Genomic DNA, 23,129 nt, shown 5'->3' with positions numbered 1-23,129 from the left:
CATGTGGAGGTCAGCTTTCAGTAGTTGTTTCTTCCTTCTACTATGTGGGTCTTGGGGATTGAACTCATATTATCAGGCTTGGTAACAAGGGCCTTTACTCACTGAGCCATCTGGCCAGTCACAGACACATAATATAAGCTTGTAGGGAAAATGATCTGATATCTGGAATTTGCTTCAAAACTGGTTTGGAGGAAGGGCAATGAATTGGGTTACAGATGAAACAAACTTGTTCATATTGATAATAACGTCTGTTCTTCTGCATGCTTGGGGATTTCCTAATAAAATCCACATTTATTTGAAATGCATATATTTCTGTCCTCTGCTTCCACACACACAGGGAAAATGGTAGAAGTGAGATACAGACTCCACTCCAAATAATTTCTAAATAAAATCAAGAATAAATGATCTTGATAATAATCATTGGCAGGAACATTTGTCTTATTGTTAGGTAGTTAGTTAGGCATTGGCAGGATTAGAGGACATTGGTATTGGGCCCTTCTCTCATAATCAACAGCTTGTAAAACCAAGGACTGGAACTGCAGAACTCTAGTTACTGGTCAGAAGAATAGGACCTGAGTCATATCTCTGGCCCTGGGAGCAGAGGTGACATCCTGAACTGCCGAGAAGGTCATTAATTGATAACTATAACTATCTAACCCTGGTTCCAGGAACCCTGAACTCAAAAGATCACTGTCAAGCAGGAGACTTTTTGATAAGGAAGGACATACCACGATCTCCCCCCATCCCCATAAGAGTTGATCCAATGGACCTGTAATCACCCGGATAGGGGAAACACCTGTAAAGAACACCGTCTACTCTGGAAGTTTTAGAAATTATACAAAGTCTGCCTAAAATGTGAATTGACATAATGGTTTCTCTGGTCATTGTCTACTCTCACCCAGTGAGAGTGTGGTGCTCTGCAGTGGTCCCTTTGGGCATTGTCCGCTCTCATCCCTTGAGGGTGACCCAGTTCATTCTGTAATAAACTCTTCCTGTCTTCTATACTATACTCTGTGTGTCTCTTCTGCTTTCTTTCCACAGAGATCACCAGGAGCCCTGGGATGTTCATAGGAGGGCCTAGTGGCACCTCATTGTTACCTCCAGTGACAGCATGTAATAGTTTGCATTCAGTACAAAACCAGGCTCCTTCAAAAGATAGTTCACATTCAATACAAAACATGGGCTCCTTCAAGAGATAAGTTGATTTTCTTCTTTGCATCAAGATACCAGTTACTTTAGTACTTCACAATGGAATAGAAAAATGATTCAGGTTCACAACATGAAAAATATACTAAGAAAGAAAAAGATTTTAAAGATAAGCCACAGTCCTACACTAAGCCAAAGCCTTGTAAGAAGCCATTGCTCTGGGAAGAGTAATATGCTCCCTGTGCTGAATACAGCAGAGTTCATGAGTTCCAGTGGCATCGTAAACAACAAAACCCAAGTTCACATCACTCACGCAAACTTGTAATTGAATTTTTCAAGATGTGATTTAACGTACAAAATGGAACTAAAGGTAAAAATGTTTCAAATCTAACAGCTACTGAAGATGTTAGAAAAATTAGTAGGGGATGAATTATTAATAATGGGTTGTTTTTAAGCATTTTGAGAGCAAAGCTCTTCATTCAACCAACTTAGCAGTGAAACAGAGACCAAGCTCAGAAAGAGAACTAGGTATCAAGGAACTTATAAGACAACTTTGATAAAATAAATGAAGATGCTGATAGCTATAGTTCTGTCCTATGTATGTGAAATAGCTAGATTAAAACTTGAGAAAAATAACTATGACATCTAGCTCATGAGTAGAACCGAAGAAGCTTCCGACTTCACATATGGAGATCTTCCTTTTTATTAAAGTGTACTTGAATGTACTGCATGTCCTTCAATATCAGAATGACCAAGGAATTAATAAATGTACTGATGTGTGAATTTCTTTTATCTGAATTTGAGTGCACAATGCTGTGAGCCTGGAAAGTTTTTTTTTTTTTTAGGTAAACTACTTTTAGATTTCCCAGTGTCAAAGTTCAGTCTTTGCTATGGTCTTGGGATACACTGATGTTTCCCAGCTTGCTCTTCATGTGCTAGAACCAGACTTGAGAAATATGTGGTGAGACTGAGATTAAGTAGCACTGCTATTAACCTTGCAATGTCAAGTGCTATCTAGCGGACCCTCAAGTACACTGAGGGATTTTTATTGTGTGTGATGTGGTCTGTCTCTCTCTCCCTCCCCGCCCTTTCTCTCTTTTTTTAATTTTAATTTTTTGACCCTTTGCAATGCTTCTCAATTCTTACCTTTTCTTGGAGCTTAGAATTAGAATTTTCTAACTTTAGCCAGCAGATGGAGCAATTTACTTTATTTACACTCTTCATCCCAAATGAAAACGCTTTAAAGAGGTCTCTCAATAATATGTATACGAATATACAGAATTATGAATAAAATGAATATATATATATAAATTAAAGCGTATGTTTCAAAACTTTCATACACCTGGGTATAATTTATTTCATTTTTAGAAAAAGTGGTGTTATTTGTGGGGAGCTTAATTCAGACTTGATTTTATTAGCTTTAGATACCTAAAAGAAGAAAAGTCTTAAGTCTTTTTGCATTAATTTTGTATGCAGTTCATAATCACACATCCTGCTCTGCTGTTCTGTGGAATTCAGAAATACTTAGCTATAATTTTGAGAACCTGTAACAACAAATTTTAGAATTCTGATTTGGGTAACAGACTCCAACAGAGCTTTCAAGTTGAAATTTATTTATGGGATCATTTCAGCTATTACAAGTATGTGAGCTCTTGTCAATAGAGGATGGTTTCTCATAGGAGATAACTAATAACTTTATAGAATTTGGGATGTAATAGAATGTTATTGTCCCCTGGAGGTCACACTTGCCAACCAAAGGGTAATAACTTTTATTACAAACCCGAAATAGTCTATAAATGTTTCATTAAATCCTTAAAAATGTGCAGTTATTAATTTTCCACCCTTTTTTATTTTGGGCTACCAGACCAAGGTAGCTGAGTGTTCCACAAAACCTGGAGAAAATGTTACTGGGCTCAATTTATCACCTGCAATATTTCCTACAGGGATTATCTGAGAACATGTGGATTTTAGAAAGAATCTTCTCAGGAAATTTCATTATTATTTTAAATGCTAGGCTCAGCATCTACATTCTGCCCCTCTCATTCCCTCTGCCAATATGTTCCCACTGATGCTTAACGAGCTTTAAAAGGCAGCAGGTGAAGTGAGGAGGGAAGACATTGCATTTTCTGGCTGTCTCAGTCGATTCAGAAGCATTTATGAAAGCATCTGTCTGTGCAAGGCTCCGGCGTGGTGCTGAGATGATTGAGTTTAAAAAGGGATAGACCATGTCTTTGAGGCACAGAAGTTGCCAATCGCTGCTGACTCCAGGGAGAAGTATTTTTATTTCTTTACTATGGGCACAGTTGCCATATTGCTGGTTAGGTGTAGGTTTGAGCAGGTAGGGGATGCCCAACTCCTTCCTGTGATAGAAAAGAAATGAAAAACTTCACTTACTCAGACTGCAAGGAAACACAGTTCAAATTCTTGGGACATCAGAATCATAGAATACTTTAAAAATACAGTTTAGACTTGCAAGTTAACATTGTAACTAAGGAAATATTGCAAAATCGAAGTCCCTTCAGGGCTCAATTTAATGGATAGAGAAGAGAATTTGAAAAGGTAATAAAACAGATTGTCACACAAAGGTGCTTGGGTTTTGCATCTGAATAGCACTCTGAGCATCCTTTCTCTTCTTGAATCATGAAAAAAGACAGCGATTCTTTTATTCTTAACATAAGTCCTACATATAAAAACATGGAGGACAGAAGAGGCCCTCGGATCCCCGGAACTGGAGTTATGGACAGTTGCTAGAGCCCACGGGTGCGCTTACCTACATGTAGGCAATATACTCATACATATAAAATAAAAATAATAAATAAAATATTTTTTAAAAATCTAAGAAAGAAAAACAAAATAAAAAACATGGGCATGGGCATGAGCCGTGAGCAGGAGGACATGTTCTGTAGAACACACATTTGAAAAACTTGTTCTAGGTTCTTGTTGCAAGAATCAAGATCCACTCTTGGCTCAAGAAATGGGCTATTTTGAAAAGAGAGGGGAACTTCATGAATATAAAAATATAGAATCAATGGATCTTCTAACAAATATCAGAATTTGATTTTCTTTACTGTTTTCTTACATAATTTACTTTTAACAACCTAAGGTAAACTAGAATCAATAAGGTCTTGAGGTCATGGCCATGGTATGATGTTATCCTGTGACTATCTGTGAATCATACAACAAGGACCAATAAAGCTATCAACTGAACTGAACTGAAAAAAAGTTGATTTGGAACATCAGGCCTTCAAAATACTCAGAACACTTAACATCTGTCAAGAGTTTACTGGGTATCAGCTCTTATTCTAAGGTTTTTTCATGTTATGATACATTACTTGTCAAAATTATAACATATGACTCTGTCTCGCCCTAAGTTAACATGCAAAGAAACTGAGTACTACTGAAGAGTAAAGTAAACCATATGAGTTGACATAGGGCTGGCACTGAAACCCAGCCATCTCACTCTAGTCTTCTACTGACTGCTTGGCTAAGGTCAAGCATTAGCTCATGGTTGATATTAGCCAGAGGCTGAGAGCCAATGAAGTTGTAACCTTGTTTCTGTGACAAACCAAAGCCACTCAGAAGTCAAAACTGTACAGATAAGGACTTTAATGTGGGGAAGGAGGCTGTAAGAACAGCACGTGACTAATGGAGCTCACTTTTCCAGTTTATTTTACTGAGGGCCTTGCACATGCTAATATTCTACCTGAGGCACCTTCTCAGCCTTCTTTTTTACTTTTCAATTCTGATACAGGGTCTCTCTGAACTTGGGATCTTACCTATCTCAGTAGTTGGGATTATAGGTCTGAGCCACTAGGCCTAGCTCCCTCTTTCCTTCCTTCCTTCCTTCCTTCCTTCCTTCCTTCCTTCCTTCCTTCCTTCCTTCCTTCCTTCCTCCCTCCCTCCCTCCTTCCTTCTTTCCTTTATTGAGAAGTGGGTTTTGTTGCCAGACTGGTATGGAAATTTTGAGCTCAATCAATCTTCACATCTCACCTTCCTGAGTGCTGAGACTACAGGCTTCCTGATCCCAGCTTCTAGAAGCATCACCCTTTACATCAGAAAGCCAGTGGACACTCATGAAAGAATCAAAACATGAACAAAGTACAGGAGGTATTAGAAGAGGAAGAGGACTATTGGTCGGAAGTCCTCAGTTATCAAGGGCAAAGTGGAATATCTTTGAAAGCACAAGGATTTCTCAGATGAAGACCAGGCTTACCCCGACCTGATCCCTGATTTCTACAGTCTCAGAAAGCAGCCATAGAGATAGGTGAATGAGGAGGTCAGCCCAAGGCTGGTTTTCATTCTGAAGATGAGGCACAGGAGAGCAAATCAAGGAAGAAAGAAAAGGCAGAAAAGCCTTGGGGTTCGGACCTGGCAGGATCACAGAAACCAATGACTCAGTGGAAAGTTCTCATGTTCCTGAAGAAACAGAAGAACCATAGTTCTGCCAGGGTCCCGGCCAAGGAAGCCAGTTTCAAGTACCCACAGTTGCCAAATCTTTCCATGAGGAAAGGCTGGTGACTCATTCCCACCCCTCCCAGAATGATGACAAAAAAAGACAAGAATGAATTCTCCTGAGCACCAGTCCCGGTTATCTTTGACAGTGGTTTTCTAGTGGAGAGGGAGGAGTTGCTCTTGTCTTGACACCATAGAGGTGACTTGGGAAAATGTCCTTTGAAGAGACAGAGCAGTTTCTGCAGCTTGCATCAGCCCAAGTGCATTAAAACCATTTTCAAACTAAATTGCCGATAGGGAATTGGGAAGCAGACTGCTCTGTGTGGTTTGCATACCTATCCCAGTGGAGCGGAGAGCTGCAAGTGTTTAAAGATACTGGCTCTGCACTTTGCTGAGAAAGCAAAGGGTTTTCTAGGAAGGAAAGAACCTGCAGAGCTGGAGTGTGGGTGAACACAAAGAAGCTGTTGATCTTCAGAGAGCATCTCCACAGCCCACAGCCTTCTTCTCAACAGTGTTAACTGCATTTTTACAGCGTGGCATGTGTGTGGGTTTTGGCAATTATAACTGGTATATTAATTGGGGGTGGGAGGATCCTGGGAAGAGGAAGGGAGATAGATAATTTGGACTAAAATTTGGAGCCTGATTGGGGAAATGGTGAAGCTTTGGGAAGAACATCTAGCTAAAGGCTTGGTTCTACATCCAGAATATTTTACTTGTTTGAAAACTTTCACTGGCACCATGAATGAAGACTGTGAGACACTGCTGAAAAGCTGTGAATGCTGAAGCCTGTAAGCCAAGGTGCTCCCTACTTAAGTCTAATTTTGCCCACAGAGGACAAAGCTGTTCTTCAGCTACCAAGGCTGTCATTTGGGAAATAGAAAATGACTGAAGAGGGAAAATCCTTTATTAGAGAGTATATGTAGGGAAACCATTTTTTCTTAGAGGTATTACTTTTTAAAATATTGTATTATTTTAATTTTATGTGTTTGAGTATATTGCCTGCATATATGTAAGCCCACCCTTGTCGTGCAGTGCCCACAGAGGTCAGAAGAGGGTGTTGGATCCTCCGGAACTGGAGTTACAGATGGTTGTTAGCTGCCATGTTGGTGCTGGGAATCAAACATGGGTCTTCTGCAAGAGCAGCCAGTGCTCTTAACCACTGAACCATCTCTCCAGAAGTGATAATTCTTAATGTTAGAGAAAAAGATACTTGTTTTCCAATTATGAAGTTTTAATATCAGTTTGTGGGGCGGAGGCACTGGCTGAAGTATTGTAGAGTGGCCTAGGGGGCACTGGAAGCAGAGCAGGAGGGCCTGCGCTCTAACCGTGGAAGCTCTTGAAGCCTCTGAGTTTTCTACTGTGAAAGTATTAGTGGTGCCTTCAGTCACTGAAGTAGGAATTTCATTGAGTCAATTCAAAAGATTACTAATCTTCTGAATCTAGGGGTTTTTAACCATTTAACTGAGGGACAGAGGTTCACCTGGAAACACAAAATCTCTGGGTGAAGTGATAGCAAAATGCTCTGTCCTGCATCACGAGATCCACAGTTCTGCATCTAGAGCTACACTGTGCAATCTTTGTAGCCATGTGTTTTTTATCACAATAAAACTATAGGTTTTCTTTCTAAGAATGTTGTAAGGCTAGGGGACACAGAAATCATGAATGAGTGGAAGGAACATGTCTGCCGCGAGCACAGTGGCTATCCTCAGCAGTGCCTCTCCAGCTGAGCCTGATAAAGGCTTGGTGCATAGCAGGTGCTCACGTAATATTTGTGGAATATTGAGTGAATATTTTCAGCAAGGATTGTAAGCGTGCTGTACTCCCTGGAAAGTTATGTGTGCCATTTTTAATAAACACTAAGAAAATTATATATTCATTCTTTCTCTCAAAAGTGTAAAGCTTAATAGAGGGTAAAGTCTCTTTGAGTCACTGTCTTGTTCTTTGTTTCTTCCTCTCTTCTTTCCAGAGACCCCTCCAGACTTTACTGATATATTTGCACACATATATGGAGACTGTTAGAAATACACAGTATTATTTTGTGTATTTTCAAAAATATTTATATAAATATAGTGTTTATTTTTCCATCATCTAGTCTATCCTAGAGATCTAGTTTTTGGCTATAATAAACCTCTCACTATTATAAGTTATGTTACAAAGTGATACAGGATTATGTGTCCTTTTATACATCTTTTTCCTATCAGTTTCTATATTTGGCCAACACATCACAATTAAAAAGTTTGATAATAGGCTGGGTGTGGTGGCGCACGCCTTTAATCCTAGCACTTGGGAGGCAGAGGGAGGCGGATCTTTGTGAGTTTGAGGCCAGCCTGGTCTACATAGTGAGTTCCAGGGCAGCTGGGGCTACAGGGAGACCCTGTCTCAAAAAGACCAAAAAAAAAAAAAAAGTTTGATAATAAATAATGTCAATGTAAAAAGCAATGTGGCATTATGGTAGTAAATGTGTGTAGGCAATCAATGACATTTCTACCACTCAGTAAGTACATAATATAATAGAAAGACATGTATGTGTAGGCCAAGCATGGTGGCAGACACCTATAATCCTTGCCCTTGGGAGGTGGAAGCAGGAAGTCTACATAGCAAGTTTGAGGCCAGCCTGGGTTACACACACACGCACACACACACACACACACACACACACACACACACGATTTTTAAATTTTATTTTATTAGTTTTATTTTATGTGTATGCGTGTATTGCCTGCATGTAGGTAAGTGCATCTGTGTTGTGCAATGCCCGCAGAGGACAGAAGAGGCTGTCGGATCCCCTGGAACTGGAGTTTCAGACAGTTGTTAGCTGCCATGTGGGTGCTGGGATTTGAACCTGCAAGAACAGTGTTCTTAACCACTGAGCCATTTCTCCAGCCCCCACATACAAGATTTTTGAAACAAATACCAACAAATTGAAAAACAGTTGTGCAGAGACGAGCAGTTAATTTTTCACTATAAATTCATTTTCTCCTTTCATGTTGTAAGGCTATTGTTGGGATCTAGCTTCTTAGCCAGAGGCTGCATTTCTTAAATGCTTTTTGCATCCTGAATAGCCGTGTGCTAGTCAGTCATCAATCACCATAGCTAATCAGGTAGGAGGGAGTCATCTGTCATAAGAACCAGCCAATTATTTTTAAAGTGCCTGTTTATTAAAAACGTTCTGTTCAAATAGCTTTTCTGACCAACATAATCTACCATTGACTGTTTGTAAGATATATACAGAACATTGACATTTGGCTGTGGGAGTAGACATAAAATGAGACAGAGACCTGAGGTAGGAGACATAGTTATGAATAAGTAGATACTATAAATGTAGAGGAAACTGGTCAGGAGTGAGGAGAGTCACAGAAGCAAAGACAAAGAAGACTGAGTCATTGGAGCATATGTTCCTCCTTTGCTGCTCCTGAGGCATCAAGCTAATTCAAGCCTGTGGGTGTGCTGGGGGATTTCAATTCTGACTGCATTTCTTCTGAGAGGTTCGGGTGAATGCTGGGTAGGGTTTCTGTCTGATTTTTGTTTCTTCAGCTTCTGTGCATTACCTTACAGGAAATCTATCTTCCTGGAGGTAGCCCGAATGATTTTCTGCCAAGCTTGCGGTCAGAAAAGCCCGACACACCTGTTCCTCTAAGGTTTTATTAATTAGTATGTATTATCGTATTATCTGTGATATAATTGAATGTAACAATAATCATTATAAAAACAACTATTGCCACCAAGATAGACTTTGGAAATATTTTATGATTATAAAATTAGGTATGCTTATTACTTTTTGGTCTTTAATTTTTTAAATAAATGTTTATTATTTGACAGATTGTTTTTCTTCACAGAGAAAAACCAAAACAAACAAATGAAAACAGTGGTAATCAAGAGTAGATTTGGACTGTTTGATTTTCCAGGTTCAGCTACTTTCCAATGCACTTATTTATGCCTACACTTGATTTACAGTCAACCATAGGCTTTCTCAACTTGGCTCCTCCAGCAGCAGCACTTACGAGATGCTCTTCTGGATCCTTCTGGAAAGTATTAGTCATGTCTTTCAATACTTTCCATGATTGAATAATACCCTCCTTTCTTTATCAGGACCTGGCTGAGCTTTGACAAAGAGCTACTGCCGTTGGCTAGAAGCAGTAAGTGGGGCACATCTTGTGGAGGACATACGTTGTCTTGTGATGCATCTGCCCCAGTTGAAGCCTCTGCCTGGTCCTTAGACAATGCAGTAAGGTCTACCACCTCCTTAGAAGGGTAAGTGGGCTGTTCTGTAGGCTCAGAGGGTTTTGAGGAGTCAGAGTTCAATGTTCTTGATGAATCTCACCTGGATACCCCTACCTTTAATATCAGGGTCCCACTCCTTGCCTGTCAGTGCAGACTTGGTGGAGCTGTGAATTCAGCCTTATGTGAAGTTCTCTACTTTTATAGCCTCTCTCCTGTGGTTGTGGGAGAGAAATATCAGCAAACACTGCCATGAGAGCCTTCTGACTCCCACATTCTTGCCTTAAGTGGCTAATTGGCTAAACTGAACCTATTATTTTCTCTCCTCAGTGCATCAATAACTCTCAGTAAACCACCAAACAAATCCTCCAGTCCTTATAATTACTGTTTCTTCCATATTCACAAATGCTAGCTAGACATATCACAGAAGCCGTTGCATCCCCTCAACCTGCCATCCGTTCCAAGTCACTGCAGGTGAAATTTTTGGTAATTGCTGTGCCACAGCCTGCCAGAGGCCCTCACTGCTAACTGAACACCAGAGATGGAGGCCTTGCTGCCATCTGGCTGGGGAATGGTCCAACTTCAGAATCTCATCCCAAGCGCTGCTGGATCCTCTCTCTTTGCCCAGTCGCTAATTTTGGGGGGCTGTGGAGTGAATAGGTAGTGAAAAATTATAGCTAGCTTGTCCCTGAAAGGAAACTAGGAAGTAGGGTGGCAGATAGAGGGAAATAAGGAGCACTGTGTGGGAGAGAACTGATTAGGATGATGCAGAGGGGAAGACAGCCAGTGAGAAAGGAAGAGAGAATGTGAGGTTCTGAGTGGACAAGAGTAAACAGAATGTAAAATTGACCAGGTGATTTTTTTTCTCCTGAGTAAAGAAATACATCAGCTAAGCTTGTCGATAATAACATAAGTCATAAGGCTAATGTTTATTGAGGCCTTTTTTGAGTGTTAGTCACTGTTCCAAATTCATGGGCAGAAATTAGTTTTCATTTAATAATACAGAAGACCATTTAAAAACATTTCCTTCCAGGTTTGACATAATTCAACATATTACAATAGGAGAAAATAAGTCAACTGTTAACACACACCATTTTTGTACTATTAACCTCTATTTCCTTCCATATTTTTCTTATGATTTAGGATTTATAATTTTCATATAATAAAAAATTAGAAAAAGACAGTTTTATACAGTCCTTATTATTCCAATCCATTGTCTTCACTCCAAATCTGTTACTTTTAAGTTGATGGGTGGACTTAAAAATAAAAATGGACAGGGCTGGAGAGATGGCTCAGTGGTTAAGAACACTGTTTGTTCTTGCAGAAGACCTGGGTTCGAATCCCAGCACCCACATGGCAGCTAACAACTGTCTGTAACTCCAGTTCCAGGGGATCTGATAGCCTCTTCTGTCTTCCGCGGGCATTGCATGACATGGGTGCACTTACCTACATGCAGACAATACATACATATACATAAAATAAAAGTAATAAAATATTAAAAAAAATGTTCTTGCAGATGGCACAGTGGGCATGAAATGAGAGGGGAGCTGTGAACATTGCCTTCTCCCAAGGCTTCTGGCTGCAGCAGCCCAGCAGGTAGCCATTTATTGCCGTAGTTGCTGCAGAGATCTTTAAAAGTTAAGGTTGTGACCCTGAACAAAAAGGGCAAAGTTAACAGGAAGCTATGTAGTGTCTCATTGCTGCAATGAAGGCAGAGGGTTCAGGAGCTAAGGCAACAGGACACAGCCTGAGAGGTCTTTGGGGATTCTGTTGTGATGGACACCAAGCAGCACCTCACCTGTGTCCCTGTGTAGCTCCTTTTTACTAAGACTATAGAAGTTCTCCTCTTTAGGTTCATTGTTGACTGAGTAATCTCATGACCACTACAATCAAGTTACTGAAAACAACAACAAAAAAAATCAGATAGTTCTCATTTTTAAGATGACAGAAGCTTATAAATGTTTGCTGCATAAACTGCTTTCCTTTATAAACAGCAGTGTTGGCTGTTCTGGAACATTGAGAACAGATGGATTAGGCAATAGCACTTGACTTTGGGAAAGTTAGGTTCCTTCCATGTTAAAATGATAATTTAACACAACAGAACCACTGAGTTGCCATTTCCTCAACTGAGCTGCCATTTCCTCATTGATGTTGTTAATGATTTTTTTAATTTATTTTTATTTTATGTGTATGCGTGTACTGCCTGCATGTCTGTGAGTGCACCCATGTCATGCGAAGCCCATGGAGGACAGAAGAGGCTGTCGGAGCCCTTGGGACCGGAGTTACGGACAGTTGTTAGCTGCCATGTGGGTGCTGGGATTTGTTAGCTGCCTTGTGGGTGCCAGGTCTTCTGCAAGAACAAACAGTGTTCTTAACCACTGAGCCATCTCTCCAGCCCCGTTAATGATTTTTAAAATTAGCCCATACTCATACTAAAACCTTAGTAGAACTTCATATAAAGCCAGTTAATTGTGAACCATGTTTGAGGAAGTCTAGTTACTCGATACTTTCTTACCAAGTTGTTCCAATTGCAGCTTTGACTCTAGGGATAGCATGGAAGCAAGGTTTGAGTTGACTTCTTGTTTAACTGATAGATAAAAGAACGGGTGTAAAAAGGGAAATAATTGCTGGGCATAGTTGTGCGGTCCTTTTATCCCAGCACTCAGGAGGCAGAGATCAAGGCCAGTTTGGTCTCCATAGCAAATTCCAGGCAAGCTACAGGGAGACGCTATCTCAACCCCCACCCCCAAAAGGGAAATAATTATTACAGTTGGATTTATGATTTCAAATTTATTGATTAGCAGAACTGTGGTAAGGAGTTATGCTAAAGAAAATGTACAAAACAGTTGGTAGGCACTTTTCTTTCTTAAATAGGGTCATTCACCCAAAGACCAAAGACCACAGAAAGATTTATTTCAAAGTACACGCTCCATTGTTGCTCATTTTTTTCTAAGGATGTCTGTACGTATGTGCTGGTGTACGTGCATGTGTGTGTGTGATGACAGTGCATGTGTGTGTGGAAGCCAGAGGTCAATGATGAGTGCCTTCCTCAACTGATGTCTACCTTATTTTTTGACACAGGGTTTCTTTTGAGACGCTGAACCATGAGGTCAGTTATTCTATTAGATTGCTGACCAGCAAGCCCCAGGGATCCTCCTGTCTCTACGTTTCAGAGATGTGCACCAGCATGCTTTGCTTTTATGTATGAGTGCTGGGGATCTGAACTCAGGTTCTCATGCTTGCATGGAAGTGCTTTACCAACTATGCCATACCCCAGGCCTTTAGCTAATCATTTAACCAGCTGGGATGCTGTTAACAATCAGCAATGAAAGCGATTATTATGCTATTTTATTTTAATTTAATCGTTTGATGTTTGTGTATGGAAGGGTATACTTTTATTTTTACTTTATTTTTTATTTTTGGCTTTTGTGAGAAGCTGAGTGTTAGATTGCATGTATATGTATGCCACCATTCCCTTCCTGGGTCTTTCAATGAGACTGAAAAATATAATAGTTAATACTCTGTTGGTTACAAGTGGCAAAAAACCCACTTAAAATTATTTAAGTGATTCTGGGATCATGGCAGCAGCAATTAAGATGCTATTGTGAATTTGTTCAAATTCCCATTAAGAATGGTGGATTTGGATAGCAAAACTAAAAGCTTATTGAGGAATTTTTTGTGAGTATGTGCGTGAATGTGAATGCAGATGTCCATGTAGGTGCTTGCGTGTGTATGAATACATGTATGTGGAGATCAGAGGACAATCTTGGGTGTCATTTCTCAGGCACTGTCCACTTTGTTTTTGAGACAAAGTTTCTCATTGGCCTGGAGCTCACCTAAATAGGCTAGGCAGGTCAGCGAGCTCCAGGGATCTCCCCAGCACTAGGATTAGAAGCACACCACCAGGCTTGGCTTTCTTTTTTAATATGGGTTCTGGGGATTGAATTCAGGTACTTGCAAGGAAATAGCTTTACTAGCTGAGCTATCTCCCCAGTCCCTATGGACATTATTTGCCAGGAAATTAAGGAGAAAAGCTATTCCTTCCTATGAACATTCTAAACAGTACACAAGAACAAAACACTTGACCCCAAACCAGCAGAGTATCAATATCTATATTGGAGAAGACAGAAGGAAACAACAGAGTACCTGCTAACAGAACACAAGAGAACTGAAGGCTCACAGGAATTCACTTGGTGCAAACAGGCCAGTTTGAGGCAGCACCAAATACAGCAGGGGTTTTGAATAACCCAGCACAGATGAGTGAATAGGATTCATTTGTGTACTGGAGGATCTGCAATGATGCAGCCTCTATATTCACTTCTGAATCTGACTTGGAAAGATTCGGTCTAGGATAGACCCATTTTGAGGACAAACTATTTGGAACAAAAATAAAAACATATCAGTCAGGGTAGAGACAACTGAGAGATGGAAAGAGGTCTGTGGAGACGTGAGGAAGGAACCAGAACCAGGAAGCAGGGGAATCAAAAACCATGTTTCTGTATACAAAAAGAAATGACAGAGGGGGGCTATGGGAGGTGCGGAAGGGGGAGGGGACCTAAATATGATTAAGACATATTGTATGAAATGTACAAAAATTCAATAAAAAATACATTGAGAAAAAAAGAACTTTGAGTCCTCCCATAAAATAGCATATAAAATTTATCTAGTATATAGAGTATATAGCAGCTAAATGTTAAAAAAACCCATAAAATCCTCAGAATAAAATATGGCATAAACCCTTAAAAAAAAAGAAATGACAGAGGAGAGACTTACAGCAAGACAGAAAATATATGATGCTTTCTCCTTTCTACAACTTTAGGGAAAGGAATCTCATACAAAATGTAGCCATCAAAACATATCAAGGTCAAATTTCATGCACTTACTACAGGAAAGTAAAGTAAAGAGAGCATTTCTAAAGCATGAAAGTACATCAGAATTATATGTTCACTGAGGAGAGCAGCACTGTGGTGTGAGGATGCTCCCCAATGGCTTACTCTAATCCTTTATCCAGGGTGGTCGAGTGTTTGGGAAGCTGATTGGGTGGTCCTTAGGCCACTGGAATTGTATCCTCAGAAGAGATAGTGGGATGCTGGTCTCTTCTGTCTTCCCATGTGATATGTAAGACCTTCTGTACATGTGTGCCTCTGTCATGATATGCTCTAGCTAAGAATTCAGCCAATGTGAGCATCATGCCTTTGCACCTCCAACACTGAGCTTAATAAACCTTCCTTTATTTCATAATAATCTGTCTCAGGTGTTTCATTATAGAAATGCAATTCTGACTACTATATTTCAAAATGCAACGTCCAGAAAAATAAATAAAATGTGAAAGAATAAAAGAACCAAAGTAGAAGCCGGGCGTGGTGGTGTACACCTTTAATCCCAGCACTCGGGAGGCAGTGGCAGGTGGATCTCTATGAGTTCAAGGCCGGCCTGGTCTACATAGTGAGTTCCATATCCTCAGAAGAGATAGTGGGATGCTGGTCTCTTCTGTCTTCCCATGTGATATGTAAGACCTTCTGTACATGTGTGCCTCTGTCATGATATGCTCTAGCTAAGAATTCAGCCAATGTGAGCATCATGCCTTTGCACCTCCAACACTGAGCTTAATAAACCTTCCTTTATTTCATAATAATCTGTCTCAGGTGTTTCATTATAGAAATGCAATTCTGACTACTATATTTCAAAATGCAACGTCCAGAAAAATAAATAAAATGTGAAAGAATAAAAGAACCAAAGTAGAAGCCGGGCGTGGTGGTGTACACCTTTAATCCCAGCACTCGGGAGGCAGTGGCAGGTGGATCTCTATGAGTTCAAGGCCGGCCTGGTCTACATAGTGAGTTCCAAGACAGCTGGGGCTACAGGGAGACCCTGTCTCAAAAAGGCTGAAAAAAAAAGAAAAGAAAAGAATCAAAGTAGAAACTCAGAAATAAGGTGATATAGGGACAAAATTTATGCAGAAAGCAGAAATGAGAAAAAGAGCCAAGGTCCATCCCAAGCTGGCAGCCAAACTTGGCAGTGTCATTCATATGGTTCTGGCTTTAGAGGAGGAAAGATATAAGCGTGAGGGGGGTCATTGATTCTTCCCCCATGGTTTCAGAGAGCTGCTGAACATATGGCAGGTGAGTCCTTGTGAGAAGGCTGGGGGAGGCCCTGAGGCCCTGAGAGGCCATGGTGTGAAGCTGTGAAGGTCAAGCCTGATTTGCAATGGAGACCCCAAGATATTGGAGATGTCAGAGCTGTGGGACATCAACAAGAAGAGCTGTATACAAATGAGTGATGAATGTTGCAGGCAGCAAAGCTGGAGGGCTGAGCCATCTAAGCCCTTTGGAATTAAAATTCCAGACATCAGACATGGTGCTATGGAATTTAGTGTTTGCACTGCTGGGTCCCCATCTTGTTTTGGTCCCATGTTTTCTCGCTATGCCCCCATTCCTTCCTTTTAGAATGAGAATGTGTATTCTGTCCCATTGTATGTTAGAAGTATATAATTTGATTTTTCATTTTACAGGAGTTTGCAGTTTAAGAGAATGCCTTGAGTCTCAGAAGAGGCTTTAGACTTGGGACTTTTGAATAGTGTTGAGATTGTTAAAGACTGTGATGACCCCTGCCCCTACACCATTTTGTGAATTTTATACAATATATTTTGATTGTATTTAGATCCCCTCCTGTGTCTGTACCATTTACTACCCCTGCCCACCCAATTTTAGGAATCTATCTATCTATCTATCTATCTATCTATCTATCTATCTATCTATCATCATCATCTATCTATCATCTATCATCTATTATCTGTACATATATATATATATGCCCATAGACTCAAATTTGTATCCCCAAATGTTGGACTAAGTGCATTTTGCATTATGATATGGCCATTAACCTGTGGGGACTAGGGAATGGAATGTGGTGGTTTGAATGTGAATGTCCCCAATAGGTTCCAATATTTGACCACTTGGCTCCAGTTGGTGGTGCTATTTGCAGAGGTTCAGTAAATAAGGCCTTGCTGGCAGAAGCACAGCACTGGGGATGGCCTTTGAGAGTTCATAGCCTGGCCTCATTTTCCAGTTTCACTCTCTTTGCCTGCTTTGCATGCTTGAAGACATGAGCCCTTAGCTTTCTACCCAGGCTGCCTCCTTCTATGCCTCACCCACCATGATGGACTCTTAATCCTCAGGAAACGTAAACCCAAACAAACTCTTCTTTCTATAGGAAAAAGGTAACAATGAAAGAAAAAAGTTTCTTTTTCAAAAAAATTGAACTAAAAGATAAAGAAATAAACATAAAAAGACTACCTTAAGGGTAAAGTATATAAAGGAGGAAAATGCTAATAATGTAAAAAAAATTCAAAGAGTTAACATGACAACTATTGAAAATGGAAGATCTGACAGATGAAAGGAGTTCCTAAGTAAGAAAACTTCAGCAAGAGAACAATATGGAAAAAACTGTAATTCTGGGAAACTCTTCTTGTATAGCTAATGTTAAGTGAGGACAGGAAGTATGGAGGACCAAGAAACTCTCTGGACTGCACCATGAGTGCACGATCAGCAAACCTCACATGGGAAACTAGATGCGATGAAGATCTGAGTCTACAAATCAGTTATAAAGAAAGAAAGAGTAGGTAGGGAGAACACATAGATTAAAGAGAATTAGATCACAGTAAAAGTTAATGGATAAGAGAAAATGATAGTGTTTTGGGATATGTATTTGGAAGGCAAAATATAGACAATTATGAGGAAGTCATGGCTATGGGTGGTATTCTGTGGGATGAGGAGGGATTTGAGATAAAGGCAGGGGCTTCTAGGTCCCTGGCAAAATTTTATTTCATAATTTACATGATGATTCCAGCAATAGTGTTTTTTGTGGCCTTCTGTTTTATTTTATTACAAGAGGTTACGATCTTTTAAAAATGACGTTTTTGCCTCATATAACATTTTTTGATTTATTTATTTATATTTTATGCATATGAATATTTTTCCTGCATGTACATAAGTGTACCACATATGTACAATGCTTGTGGAGATCAGAAGAGGGCTTCAGAGCCCCTGGAACTGGAGTTATGGATGGTTGTTAGCCACTGTGTGGGTGCTAGGAACTGAACCTGGTCCTCTGCAAGAACAAGTGTGTTTAACTACGAAGCCATCTCTCCAGCCCACACAACTACAAATTTCGAGGGCAGATCTTAGGTACGACTGGATCTGAGGACACAAGGCTCTCTCAGGATGCAGGATGCAGTCTTTCTCTGTCATTGTTTAACTCTATCTCTAGCTACTCTGCAGGTTACCTTCCCTTTCAGTCATTCTAGTGGGATGGTGGGCCCTGGTGACTCCAAGCTTATGTGATTTCTAAAGTCAGCATTCCCCGAAGGAGGCATGGCTATAATCAGTCACTTTTAAACTTCTGGACAAAAATAGGATGAGAATGAAAGTGAGAAAAAAAACAAAAGCATTGATAGTAGTGATTGAAGGTTTGTATTATGAAACAACTGAGTCAAATGTAGAAAAGCATTAGGAGTTGAGTAGAAATTGCACCATGGCTTGGTACCCACTGCAATCAACCAAGTGATTGCATGTTTTGCTTTATGGGAAACAAGCAAAGTTAGCAAGCAGATTGTAGCATACAATGATATAAATAAGGATATGATTAGTACTTAGCTCCTTGGGAGTACAGTCTCTTATAACAAAGAAATTCAATTTTTTTTCTTACTTCTGCATATTTTCAGGACTTTTGCATTGTGGGTAAAAGTAAAGCAATGTCTGTTAAATTATTTGGGAAAAAAAAACCCTATGAGTGATAGATGTAAATGAGTCCCAAGTGGCCATTTTTATCCTTTAAATCTGACCTTAACTATATTTACCGTGTCTCTTCAAAACCTTTAGGAATTCTAGTTACAGCAAGACAACAAGTTTAGTAAATTTTGCATGCTTTATGGTTCATATAATGCAAATGTTTGGTCCTTGGAGTATGTATTTAACAAAAAGGATTCTATAATATTCAGATATTCTAAACATTGTTGATCTATTGAAAACATTCAAATTTTCCCCAAGAAGTAAAATAAAAAATACAAATATTTAAATTAAAGAACCATTTCAAAGTTTAAGTGAGTTGATTATCTGGTTATGTTCTACTTAGTACATAAAATAATGAAAATAAAATAAAACCCATTATTTTTATGTATCATGCCAGGCATTGTTCTGTTTTGATAGATACTGTTATTACTACTATTTTTAAATCTGTAAAATAAAAAATGTATATATATATAAATTGACAAAAATTAAATCCTTATCATATACAGCATATTATTTTGAAATGTTACATTGTATATCCAGTTGACATAGCTACTACCTCACATACTTATACACTTATGTGCCTAGAATATTTAAAATATGCTCTTGGTAATTTTCAAGTGTATAGGTCATTGTTGTTGGCTATAATCATCATATTGTCCAACAGATCTTTAACTTACTTTTGTCTAAATGAAATTTTGTATTCTTTGGCCATTATCTCCTTCATAATTTCCATCCTAGCTCTTGGTGACTGCTTTTCTACCTTCTGCTTCTGTGAGTTTGATTTTTAGAGACTCACATATAAATAATATCATGCAATATTTGTCTTTCTATTGGATTAGGTATTGTATAATGTCCTCCAGGTTCATCCACGTGGTCACAAGTAACAGGATTTCCTTCCTTTCTTTCTTTTGTTCTCTCATGTATGTGGCTGTGGTGTATGTACTTGTTCACGTGTGTGTTAATGCACATGTGTGCATACGGAGGCCTGAGTTTGACACTGGGAGTCTTTATTGATTGGTTTCCATCTTATTCATTGAGGCAGAGTCTCTCAATCAAACTCTGAGCTTACCAATATGACTGGTCTGGCTAGCCAGGTTGCTTCTGGGATCTCCAGTCTCTGCCTTCCTAGTGCTGGAATTACATGCAGGCTGTCATGCCCACCTGACATTTACATGGGTTCTAGGGATATGAACTCCAGGCTACCCATTTGTGTATACACTTCATCATTGGATGGGCACTTAGACTGGTTCAATACCCTTATGTCTGTGGGTAATGCTACATGAATATGGAAGTAGAGTTATTTCTTCCATGTGCTAGCTACTATCATCAGTCTCACTTTATACAGGAATCTGAGGCACAGGAAGATTATATGGTTGGTCAAGGACATATATGTAGGAAGTGGGAGAACCAGAAATTAAATACAGGGAGCCTAACTCAAGAATTTCTTTACTTTTTAAAAATAAATATATAAACGTTGTTAAAAATAACACGTGGTGGCACAGGCCTTTAATCCCAGCACTCGAGAGGCAGAGGCAGGGGGATCTCCATGAGTTCAAGGCCAGCCTGGTCTACATAGTGAGTTCCAGGACAGCTGGGGCTGCAGGGAGACCCTGTCTCAAAAAGACCAAAAAAAAAAAATGATTATAACAGACATTAAGAGACTATATCTCATACCTATCTTTGCCCCTTAAATTTATCTTCATTCCTGACAAAAATATAATTTGATTTGCATTTTCATTTATTTTTATTTTATATGTATGAGTGTTTTGGGTGCATGTAGGTGCAGTGTGTGTGTGTGTGTGTGTGTGTGTGTGTGTGTGTGTGCACGCATGCACGTGCAATGCCTGCAGAGGCCAGAAGAGAGCTTTGGATATCACAAAACTGGAGTTATGGACAGTTTCAGGGTGGGTACTGGTGCTGAAAACAGAACCCAGGTCCTTGCAAGAGCTGTCAGTACTCTTAAGCACTGAGCCATCTCTCCAGCCCCAGATTTGTATTTCTTAAAAACTTACATTTTATTTGGATATGAGAGCTAAGGACATTTTAGAATTTTATTTAATAAACCCTGTTCTGGTTATACCAACTATAATACATTTCAAAGGTATTTAATTCCCAACTTGATTATATAATTGTATATTGTATTTGTTAAGAATCAGTATTTTGAAAATATGTCAAAGGCATAATTGTCTACCTATGAAATTCTTGTTGGGTAAAGGTCATCAGTCCACCTTGTTTCCATACTGTAAAGGTCATTCCTACACTAGAGCTTCTTGTTTTCACTCATCTTACTGTCTCTCAGTTTATCTGATCGCTGTTTTTCCTCTCAGCAAAGTGTGTTCCTTTCATTCTTCTGGCCATATGACTAAGGATATTTTCCAAACCACATAGTAAAGTTTTGAGTATTATAAGGAAGTAAAGGGAGTCGCTAGGAAAAGGAGTCATTGACGCAATTTGATTCAGTGTCAGGGCAGTTTCTATAGCAGTGGTGTAGCTGTAATGTGATTCTAAGTGTTTAGGGTGAGGGACAGTTCCTAGAAGAATGTGTCTGAAATATTTTCAGAAGAGTAGGATGGTGCCAGAGAAAGAATTAGCCTTGTGCTATGAAGATACTAGGTAAAAACCCACATGTAAGGTATATGTTGATTAAAAACTACACAGCAAATACAAATGTGACTCTTGTTTGTTTATTGTGATATAATTTAAATGGAGTAAAATTTAACATTGAAAATATATTGGTTGATGAATTTGAAAAATAAATACCACAAAACAATCACAATAATCATGATGTAGCTATTCCAGCACTCCTCAAATTCCCCTCGTTCCTTTGCAGTCAGACTCCTGTGAAAGTCCCAGAACTTTGTTACGTACTCAGTGGAAAAGGTGTACTTCTTGAGCAACAAAAATACATCATGGAATGACATCATCTTCTCTGGATATTAGGTGGAAGTGTCCTGAAAGATAGAATTGGAAGGGGGATTTTTAGAGCAGCACCAATGGCACAAGAAAGCAAAAGAGAACTAGGAACTTCATGGTGAGATAGTAATCATGATTGCAACCTGATCAGATTGAGTGATGCCTAGGATATTAGTAAATCACAATTCTGGGTGTGTCTGGGCAGGTATTATTAAAGATAAAGAAGGAAAGCACCATCCTGAATGTGATTACCATCATCCAATATGCCAGGGCCCCAGATGGAAGAAGGTGAAGAAGAAGAAGCCTGTTAGTACAGACATTCTCTCTCTCACGGCCTTCTGGCTGCGGTGATATGAGCAGCTCTCTTCTGCCATGTACGTGCCTTCCCCTGGCCATGAGGACCTGGAACCTCTGAAATGGCAAGTCAAAATAAATCTTTCCTTCCTTTAATTTTTCTCTCTCAAATATTTGTAATAGTAATGAAAATTGTAACAATTTAATATGTAGTATTTGCTTTGCTCCCTTTTACTGTGGGAGAAGTCACATTTAGCTTTCATATAAATTGTTTCAACATATACGTAAGCACTTCCTTGAACCCTAATCCAGTGAATTCTGAATCATTTATTGAATTGTATCTAGTGAGTTTGTATGTAAGGAATTTGTATGTAATGGGTAGGCTCAAATAGAAGCACAATCTGCCTCACAGTTAACCCAGGTTTATTTAAGGGGCTAGAACAACAAAGATGTTTTGCTTAGAATATTTAAGGCACCAGCTAAGAGAGCAGCAGCTCATGGCATAGCTGTAGGTATAGAAGCACACATGACTTAGAGGACCAGCTTCAGGGTAGACAGATCACAAGGACTTCAAGAGCCTTGGCTTCTGTAGTCTTTCCTTTCTCAGAAGTGGATCATTAACGGAAGAAAGCAGGAAGCTTCATCTTTCTCCCTCTCTCTGTCTCTGTCTCTGTCTCTTTCTTTCTTTCTCTCTCACACACATTAAATCTCACTCACACTCATACACATACATTCACACACAGTCACACATACAAGAAAGATAGAGGGAGAGAACCCTGCTTGACTGTTTTTTTTTTTCTTCTTCTTCTATTCAATTATAAGATAAACTTACGGACAGCCTGTATTTTTTAATGTACTATTACCTATTTCATGTTATTTAATATTTTTACCTCATATAAATTTTGTATTTTTAAAGTATTTCTCTGCTTCTTTAAACATTTTTAATTATATTTATTTATCTATCTCTCTCTCTCTGTGTGTGCACGTTTATGTGCGTATGTGTGTGCATGTGTGCCATGGCATGTATGTGGAGGTCAGAGGACAATTTTTGGGAGTTGGTTCTCTCAGTTCACCATTTGAGTCTTGGGGATCAAATTCAAACTATCAGGTTTTGCAATGAACCTTATCCCTTTAGTCTCTTTTGAGACAGCTTCTCCCTTTGTAGCACAAGTTTGCCTGGAACTCAAGATCCTCCTGCATCTGCCTCCTGAGTACTATGACTGCAGGCATGTGCCACCATGCCTGGTATATATTCTGAAGCATCTTGACAAATACCCATCTGTTGGGCACCTATGCTATATTGTATTCCAGGAGCTG

The sequence above is a fragment of the Nannospalax galili genome, unplaced genomic scaffold (genome assembly GCF_000622305.1).
Source record: "Nannospalax galili isolate Female #2095 unplaced genomic scaffold, S.galili_v1.0 scaffold892, whole genome shotgun sequence".
Lineage (NCBI taxonomy): Eukaryota > Metazoa > Chordata > Mammalia > Rodentia > Spalacidae > Nannospalax > Nannospalax galili.
This window is presented reverse-complemented; position numbering follows the sequence as displayed.